Consider the following 8,048-nt stretch of genomic DNA (forward strand, 5'->3'; position numbering starts at 1 on the left):
CTTCTTTCTTCAAAGCTTGGTCTTCTCTCTTCGTATTGTAGATGCAGTAATGTGTCGTCGATTGAATTTGAATGAAGCTCACCTGTCTGGCCCGGCTTTTATATACTCCCTCCCAGACCGCGCGCGCCGTGTCAGACCGTAGTAGAACGCAACGCGCCGTAGCGCGCCGGGCCCGTAATACACATGCTTCCCGCCCCACTACGGACCGCCTCCAAGTTTTGTTACGGCATATTACGTACTGTCACGTTTTGTTGCGTTCACCCCGTTTTACTACGGCCTACTAGGTTTCTCATCCGCACCGTGACTGCCGTGGCAAATTTTCTGACAGTTTAAAAATCTGGCCCGGCATCCACGGCAATCACGCCCTGTCACGTTTGCCCATTCCGTCCCTCCACGTTGTGTCACGTCCATCCCGTTTTGTCCACGGTGGCCAGAAACGTGATTGCCGTGGCCGCCGGGAACATAATGTAAACCTAGCATTAGAATGAACTAGAATGTAAACTTGTATATAGTCGCCGGCATATTAACTAGACTATACAACGGAATTCGCTGCCTCGAATACTGCGAGATGAAAAACGCAAGCAATGACTAATCGCGTATAGTATCTGAACCGATCTATATGCTATCATGTCTATCTAAACCTACAGTATAATGATATAACAAGCGTCAAACATCATCGTGGTATGCCGGTAATACAACAATCCGGTGGAGTCATCATCCCCAGTCGGTCCTAGACCCAGTATCAAAGTTGATGTCAGCGTCAAGGTCGTTCGGCCGAACGCGAGCGCGCTACGCGTTTGTCTGATATAAATAACAGCTGTAGACGAGTGAAGGTCACAGACCGTCAGACGTGCCGGCTGACGTGCAATAAATACGAGCAGCTAGCTCTCCGCTAGACTGTCACCCGGTCCCACCTCTCGGCTTAGTTAGTAGTCGAGGTGGGAGCGAGTATTAGTCTAGCTCTCCGCGTGTGCAGGCAGCACTGACTCGTGTACTACGTACGTCCGTACGAAGGAACGCGCGCAGTTCACGCGTTGTTATGATCGATAAAGTCGGGTTCGCCGATAACCCCCAGCGAGCGCGCGATTCCAAGGCCGTAATTCGAGTCGAGCGCGAAGATTCGAGCATTCGACGCGATATTGAGATACGTCTTGGTGGTGTCCCGGCGTTCGTGCACATCACTCGCGAATGAGCGACCGACCGACCGAACGAATGGCGTGCGGCTCTACGTCTACGAGACTGCGGTGTATGTGCGCGTGTGAGTGAACTCTGCGCTTCGTTAATTACGAGCTTCTGTGATCTACTGTAGACATTTTGTTGGAAACGTGCTCACATCGCCACGCTGTTGTGCTCGCACGCACGCAGTCGTTGAATGAACGATGTCGGAGGAACGTATCAGGAACCACTGGTAAACCCATAGCTATAACCCCTTGACACCGGACAGTCGGTGTTCGTACGTGATACCCCGGGGAACGCTGCTAGATTGCTACCAGTGTCCGTCTCTGCCGCCGGCAGCTGCTATTTCAGAAACAATGTGACATTGGAACACGGGGCGCTGACGTACGCTGGACCGCGGGAACCCTATCTCGTTCGTGCGTGCAAGCGTGGAGAGTCATATAACCTTCGATCTTTTGCCACACGGTAACAATGACGCAATACTCTGCTCAAGGACAGTGAAGGGCAAATAAAGCAACCGAGATATAGCTGCACCACCTACGATGCAGCATTCGTGTACAGAGTCGAGAGATATGGTAGGTGGAAAGCTGCATGTGCATTTAATAAATTTAATTCGTGTATATCATTTAGGGGCCTATGTGTTAGGGAGGTAACAGGTTTCTACACCTATATAATAATATATATACCGTATGATAAATTTCTTAACAGTATATAATTAATTCTAATTGAGATACACGTACGATTATTGAAGATAGTTGAGTTGTCATTTTTATGTTTTTGATATTATCACTTGTTCACTTGTTACTTATTAATTGTTCACTTGTTTGTTATTATATACTCCTGATATATAGGATATATATATATATATTTATTTATATATATATCTTATATTATACATGTGTGCGTGCGTGCGTGCGTGCGTGCGTGCGTGTGTGTACGAGTGTGCGAGCTCAGGTGCGTGCGTGCATAAAACGAATAACTTTCTCAGTATTTCTCGTCTAAACCACGCAACCTACATCGCAGTTTTGTAAGCAATGAGCCCTGAATATACTAAAACTAGCCGATATCTTCTCCTAAACGTCACGTACGCATCTATCTACTATACCATGTGGAGGTTTATTATATATGTATGCGTGTGTGTAGAAATACTACGATCTACGTGACCAAGGCAATGTAGATGTGCGTAATTACATCTAATCTGAGGCACATAACCTCCTATTATAAGATTTAAGCGTGAAACATAAGGGTTCGTGTGCTCTTGATCTGATAATATCGGGTGCATAGGCCTATATGATGTGCTCGTGTATCACATACATTTCTCCCCATCGTATGTAGGCCTATAGGCCGTGGAAAAAACGATTCCCTCCCCCCCCCCCGGGCCTCCCCCATCTTCTCTGAGCATATCAGTCGTAGAAAATTGTAAAGAGTATTCGCCACCCATGAAGATATGTGGACCACTATATACATATTACGTTACTACTCAATTATTCTGCGCTAGTGCCTTCATTGTAAGCCTATATTGACCCTGTACAAGAACGCCGTAACAGGTGGATGGATAGGATTTCAACTCTGCATACTATAAAATTATAGGCATACGTGCGTGCGTGTACGTGGATGGGTGTGCGTGTGTGTGTGTGTGTGCATGCGTGTGTGCGCGGGTGCACTACTTACGTAGGCCTACTTGGCTTGCGTGTGTACATCCGCGTGTATACCTGTATGCGTGCATGCGTGCGTGCCTTAAATTCTTACCCGCCCGCGTCCGGGACCAAGGTGAGAGACGGTGGGGGTGTAGGTAGGTGTATACGCACTCGCGTCGGCAGCAGCAGCTCAAGGCCGTACGATGGCGGGAGTTCGCTCTGGATAACGAGATCGTCGATCGGCAGCGCCGTCTGCGGTCGCCGGCAGCTCAAGGTCACGATGGCGTGACGGCGCGTGTGTGCGCGCGGGAGTGAAGACGACTTTATAGTACATAGCAGACGATGGGGTCTCCCCGCGGCTGCCCATAGTTACAAGGCAGTACAACGCCCATAGTGTCGATTTCTCCGTACGTCGTTCTTCATCCGTAGTTTAGCTGTGCACGGTGTGACGCCCATGGTGTCGGTTTCTCCGTCTGTCGTGCTCCATCCGTAGTTTAGCAGTGCACTACAATACACATCTAGTCGGCAATATCTCCATCTTTCGCGCGTGCGCGCGGAAGCTGGCTCGCGCGGGAAGGTTGAGAATTTGCGTAGAGGGGAAACATATATATGTTGCTATATTATGGTTTAATCCGAATACGTCTGTGATGCGTGTGCGTGTTTACATTTTACCCTAGCGCGCTGCATCGGTGAGAATTTTCTACGTCAAACCAAACAGGATATTATCCGTTTTACTTATATGAAGAAAAGTCAGCGCCCAGCTCTTTGTGAACTCGTGAAGTGCGTGTATTAGCATAGCATATGCATCGTAATTATGATTTATTATGGATAAGTTATAGATAGACCTAATTAACATGAAAAAAATCATTGTTACTTACAGTTATATTATATATATAGGATATAGGTTCTGTTAGACACAACCTTCTTGCTGTGTGTCGACTGAACTGTCTGTCTAATACGTCCTCTGCTCTTATCTGTGGGTGTTTGCTCGTGTGTATTGTACGGGTCTGGTCTGTCCCGGTAAAGGTTTCTTCGTTTCTATAATATGATTACCGTTTCCATTTCTGTTTCCCTCTACCATTTCTGTAATTATTACTTAATTATTAATTATTTATTTAACTTATTAGTGTATTATTAGTTACTTTATATACTTATTATGTTAGTTCCTACTAAATATATGAATCATTCATTCCATGTTATCCTGTTTCGCTAACCTCAATTTATTATTTAAAACTACCAGTAGGTGGCGCCGTAGCAACAAAATGTGAGCGTCGCGATGCCTCTTTTGTTGAGGGAAGAACAGCGAGCGAGTGCATTGCCAGTGTCCCAGATATTAAATGCCATTTTCCAGCTCCCGGTTAAATGTTTAAAATTCCAATTTTAAAATTTATCTGGTATTTCTCGGTTCACAGATATATAAAATGGTGCAATTAATCCCGTTACCTGAAAATAACCGTTCTCCTTATCTCTTCCCATTATAATAATTATCTCTCTGTTCATGAATTCCGCGATCTTTCTAGAACTGATCCCGAGGCAGCGGCTGGGTTCAGTGGTCTTCTTCTCTCCACGATTTGTGATTGTGCATGTCTTTTCAATATGTAGCTAAGTATATACTTCAAAACGTAAAAACGTAAGCAAAAAATATGTAGGTAGCCAAGGTAGGTATATATATAGACACTGACAGAATCGATCGGATTTCTCTAAAACAAAAATCTGTATAGTATAAGACCTGGTTTATCTTGGTTTGGCTTCTTTCTCTGGGCAAACAATGACGTTGCGTATGTCGGTATTATTTTATTATACTTTTTGCGTATAAATTAAGTGTCCGTTTTAGCTGACATGGGATTTGCCCCTTTACTTGCCCCATGTCATTTTCAGGTTAGGCTGACTCTTGCGCTACAAATGGGCTACTGAGTCATCACGCCTTATATCTTGTAGGTTTATCTTCATGTATTATATGCTAGTTAGCGAGCTTAAATGTGTAAATGTTGTAGATGTGTAGATTCACTGGCGATTAAGTTTGTATAGTTATTGGTCGTTGTACAAAATACAATTGTAATGCAATACAACGGTTACAAATACAAATGATGTACAAATGGTGTACAAATACAATAGTTATTGGTATAGGGAAAAAGAAAAAAAAGAAAAAAAAAAAAGAAAAAAAAAAAAAAAAAAAAAAAAAAGATAAGAAAAAAAAAAAAAAAAAAAAAAAAAAAAAAAAAAAAAAAAAAAAAAAAAAAAAAAAAAAAAAAAAAAAAAAAAAAAAAAAAAAAAAAAAAAAAAAAAAAAAAAAGAAAAAAAAAAAAAAAAGAAAAAAAAAAAAAAAAAAAAAGAAAAGAAAAAAAAAAAAAAAAAAAAGAAAAAAAGAAAAAGAAAAAAAAAAAGCAAAAAAGAAAAAAAAAAAAAAAAAAAAAAGACAAAAAAAAAAAAAAAGAAAAAAAATAACAAAATACAATCGCATGATTTATATCACTTTTCAATCTTCACTCTGCTTACAAAAGCCATGCTATCATATATATATATATACATAATATTATAATAAAACCGTTGTTAACTTTTGAACACGGGAGTCCAACGGACTCCCTACCCTCAAAAAGAGGGAGTCCGCAGCAAAATGACGGAGTCCGCAGTGCCAGTCTGAGGTTCAAAATTAAAGATATTAACAATAGCGCATGTGCTTATTTTTAAGATTCATGCGGTTGCACGTCTGCACAATTTTCTTTGGACATTAGCTGAAAAAATACGGTAATTCCGCGAGCCCGTGCTCTAGAACTAACTAGTTAGTATAGCAGAATTTTCAGGGAGTCACACGGACTCCTGCATATGTCCAATCAGGGAGTCCGACAGTAAATCAGGGAGTATTTGACTCCGGACTCCCGTTAATTTCGCACCTTGAATATGTATATAACTATATATATTATACTATGATACACCTACGAACAATCTTTCTCACAAACGCCATCGCTTCTGGATAAACCGTATAAATATAGAGAAACCTCTCGGTTCAAACTGCACATCTATTTCGGACAAGAAGCCATGATAAATGCCGTCGATTCGGCTCTTGTTAAAAACGCGTCTACCACAAAAACGTCCAAAATTTCTTGCAAAGCAAATTTCTTCTTCGAGCAATAAACAGCTGCAGGGTGCATGCAGTCGGCTTCGCGCCTTGGGTTTCTCCTCGGTCTGAGTCTTCGCGGGCACTTCATGCTCGCTTTGTGCGCCGCTGCATGGCAGAGCAGTGGATGCTCGCGCCAGCACGCTCGCTCCTCACGCCCGTATCGTGTGGGCTATAATTATTATAGCACGCGCTGCTGCTGCTTGCGTGCAGATGCACGTACAGGAGCTGTAGCATCCCCAACCCGGATGCAATGTGCGCGTCAACGGCTGCGCGCGCGGTACGGCGCTAGAGAGCTGCAGTAGTAGCAGCAGCAGTAGCAGCAGCAGCAGCAGTAGCAGTAGCAGTAGCAGCAGCAGCAGCAGCAGCAGCAGCAGCAGCAGCAGCAGCAGCAGCAGCAGGAGCAGCAGCACAGAACCAGCAGCAGCAGTAGCAGCAGCAGCAGTAGCAGTAGCAGTAGCAGTAGCAGCAGCAGCAGCGGCAGCGTACGGTACGTACGAGCGAGAATATTTCCATGGCACGCCTTTCTGCATGCGCAGCCGCCGTAGGAAGTCGATACCTACTGACGCGGGAGTATCGCGGGAGTTAGGCGATCGATGCGCATTGAAATGCGTGTGGCGCGCGGCCGCCGTCACGAAACCAAGCCGTGCTCATTGTCTCTTCACGCGTATTCGTGCGCGCGTGTACGTATTAGGGCAGGCGCGAGCGTGCGTGCGTGCGTGTGTGCGTGTTTTGTGCACGTGCGTGCGTGTGTGCGTGTTTTGTGCGCGTGCGTGTGTGCGTGTTTTGTGCGCGTGCGTGTGTGCGCACTTGCATGTGCACGCGCGTGTGCGTGTGTGTTCGTGCGTGCGCGCGCGCGTGTGTGTCTGTGTGCGTGTGTCCGCGTGTCCGTGCGGGTGGTGGTGGTGGTGGTGGTTGTGGTGGTTGTGGCGGGGGAGATTGGGAGCGCTTCTGTCCTGTGTTTGCGTAGAGCGCGAATAGCTTATGAGCTTTCGATCTTCTCGAGGCGTGACGTCAGGTCACGTTTTATCGCCATCGCGCGGATGTACGCTGATTTGCGATGACGTCATAGCGCGCGTGCATGAGGTCCCGCGATTCGTTGAGAAACAGTAGCGGTGTTTATGCGAGCCTCGTCATACTTCCTCTCTAATCCGTCATCTGTGACATTGCGTGCTCTCAAAAATTCGAATGAATCGAATGTTTATAGCCAAATTAGCATCAATACACTACTCGATATTATGTTTAGTAATGAAAGGTTTTGTAGCAGTCCACTATCAAGAATCGACTATCAAAATTACGGTTATTTACATTATCTATATACTGTTATATGTAGGCTCTCGCATTATTATCGTTAATACGTGTTATGTATTGTCTCGCTATCAGGAACGTGATATGCCCCCTCTACCTGCGCCTGCCGCGGTTACGTAATGTGTTTATCTTCATATCGCGTTTATCTTCTTATCAAATGCCAAGGCCATTATTTTGCCTCGGGAGACTGTACATTTCCATTTGTACACATTGCCGTCGTTTACGTGTATGTTTAGAGGTCCTTAGACCAGATTAATGACACTAATAACAATAAAGATGAAATATGCAGTTCGTGAATCAGCTGCTATAGAAAGGGTGCGCGACGAGCTATATATCTAAAGATATTAGCGCGGAATATATGCAATAAACTTCAGCACCGCTGCAGATATCTCCTGATGATGTCAGGAAATATCTTAATTTTAATAACCATTTTTTGTCACCGTCATTTGAAACCGTCTGCAACTAACGGAAGCCGTGCTGCGTGCGTACCTGCATGCCTACCTGTGTGCGTGCGTATGTGCGCGCATATGTGCATGTGCGTGCGTATTATTGCACTGCGTGTGAACTGTGTACCTGTGTGTGTGCACTGTGTGCGTGTGTGTGACCCCCCCCCGACCCTCTATAACATCGATCTTCATTTGTATAGCACATCTCCGCGTCCTAGTCACGTATAGCTCATTCTCGTCTCATCACATCTACATCCGTATCCCATCCTCATAGTTCGCGTATCTGGTGTCGCTGGTCATGTTATTCGCGTATAACTAATCGATATGTCGTGACTGTGTGTATGTGATGCCGCGCGGTGTTCAACC

The sequence above is a fragment of the Priapulus caudatus genome, unplaced genomic scaffold (genome assembly GCF_000485595.1).
Source record: "Priapulus caudatus unplaced genomic scaffold, Priapulus_caudatus-5.0.1 Scaffold1366, whole genome shotgun sequence".
Taxonomy (NCBI): domain Eukaryota; kingdom Metazoa; phylum Priapulida; class Priapulimorpha; order Priapulimorphida; family Priapulidae; genus Priapulus; species Priapulus caudatus.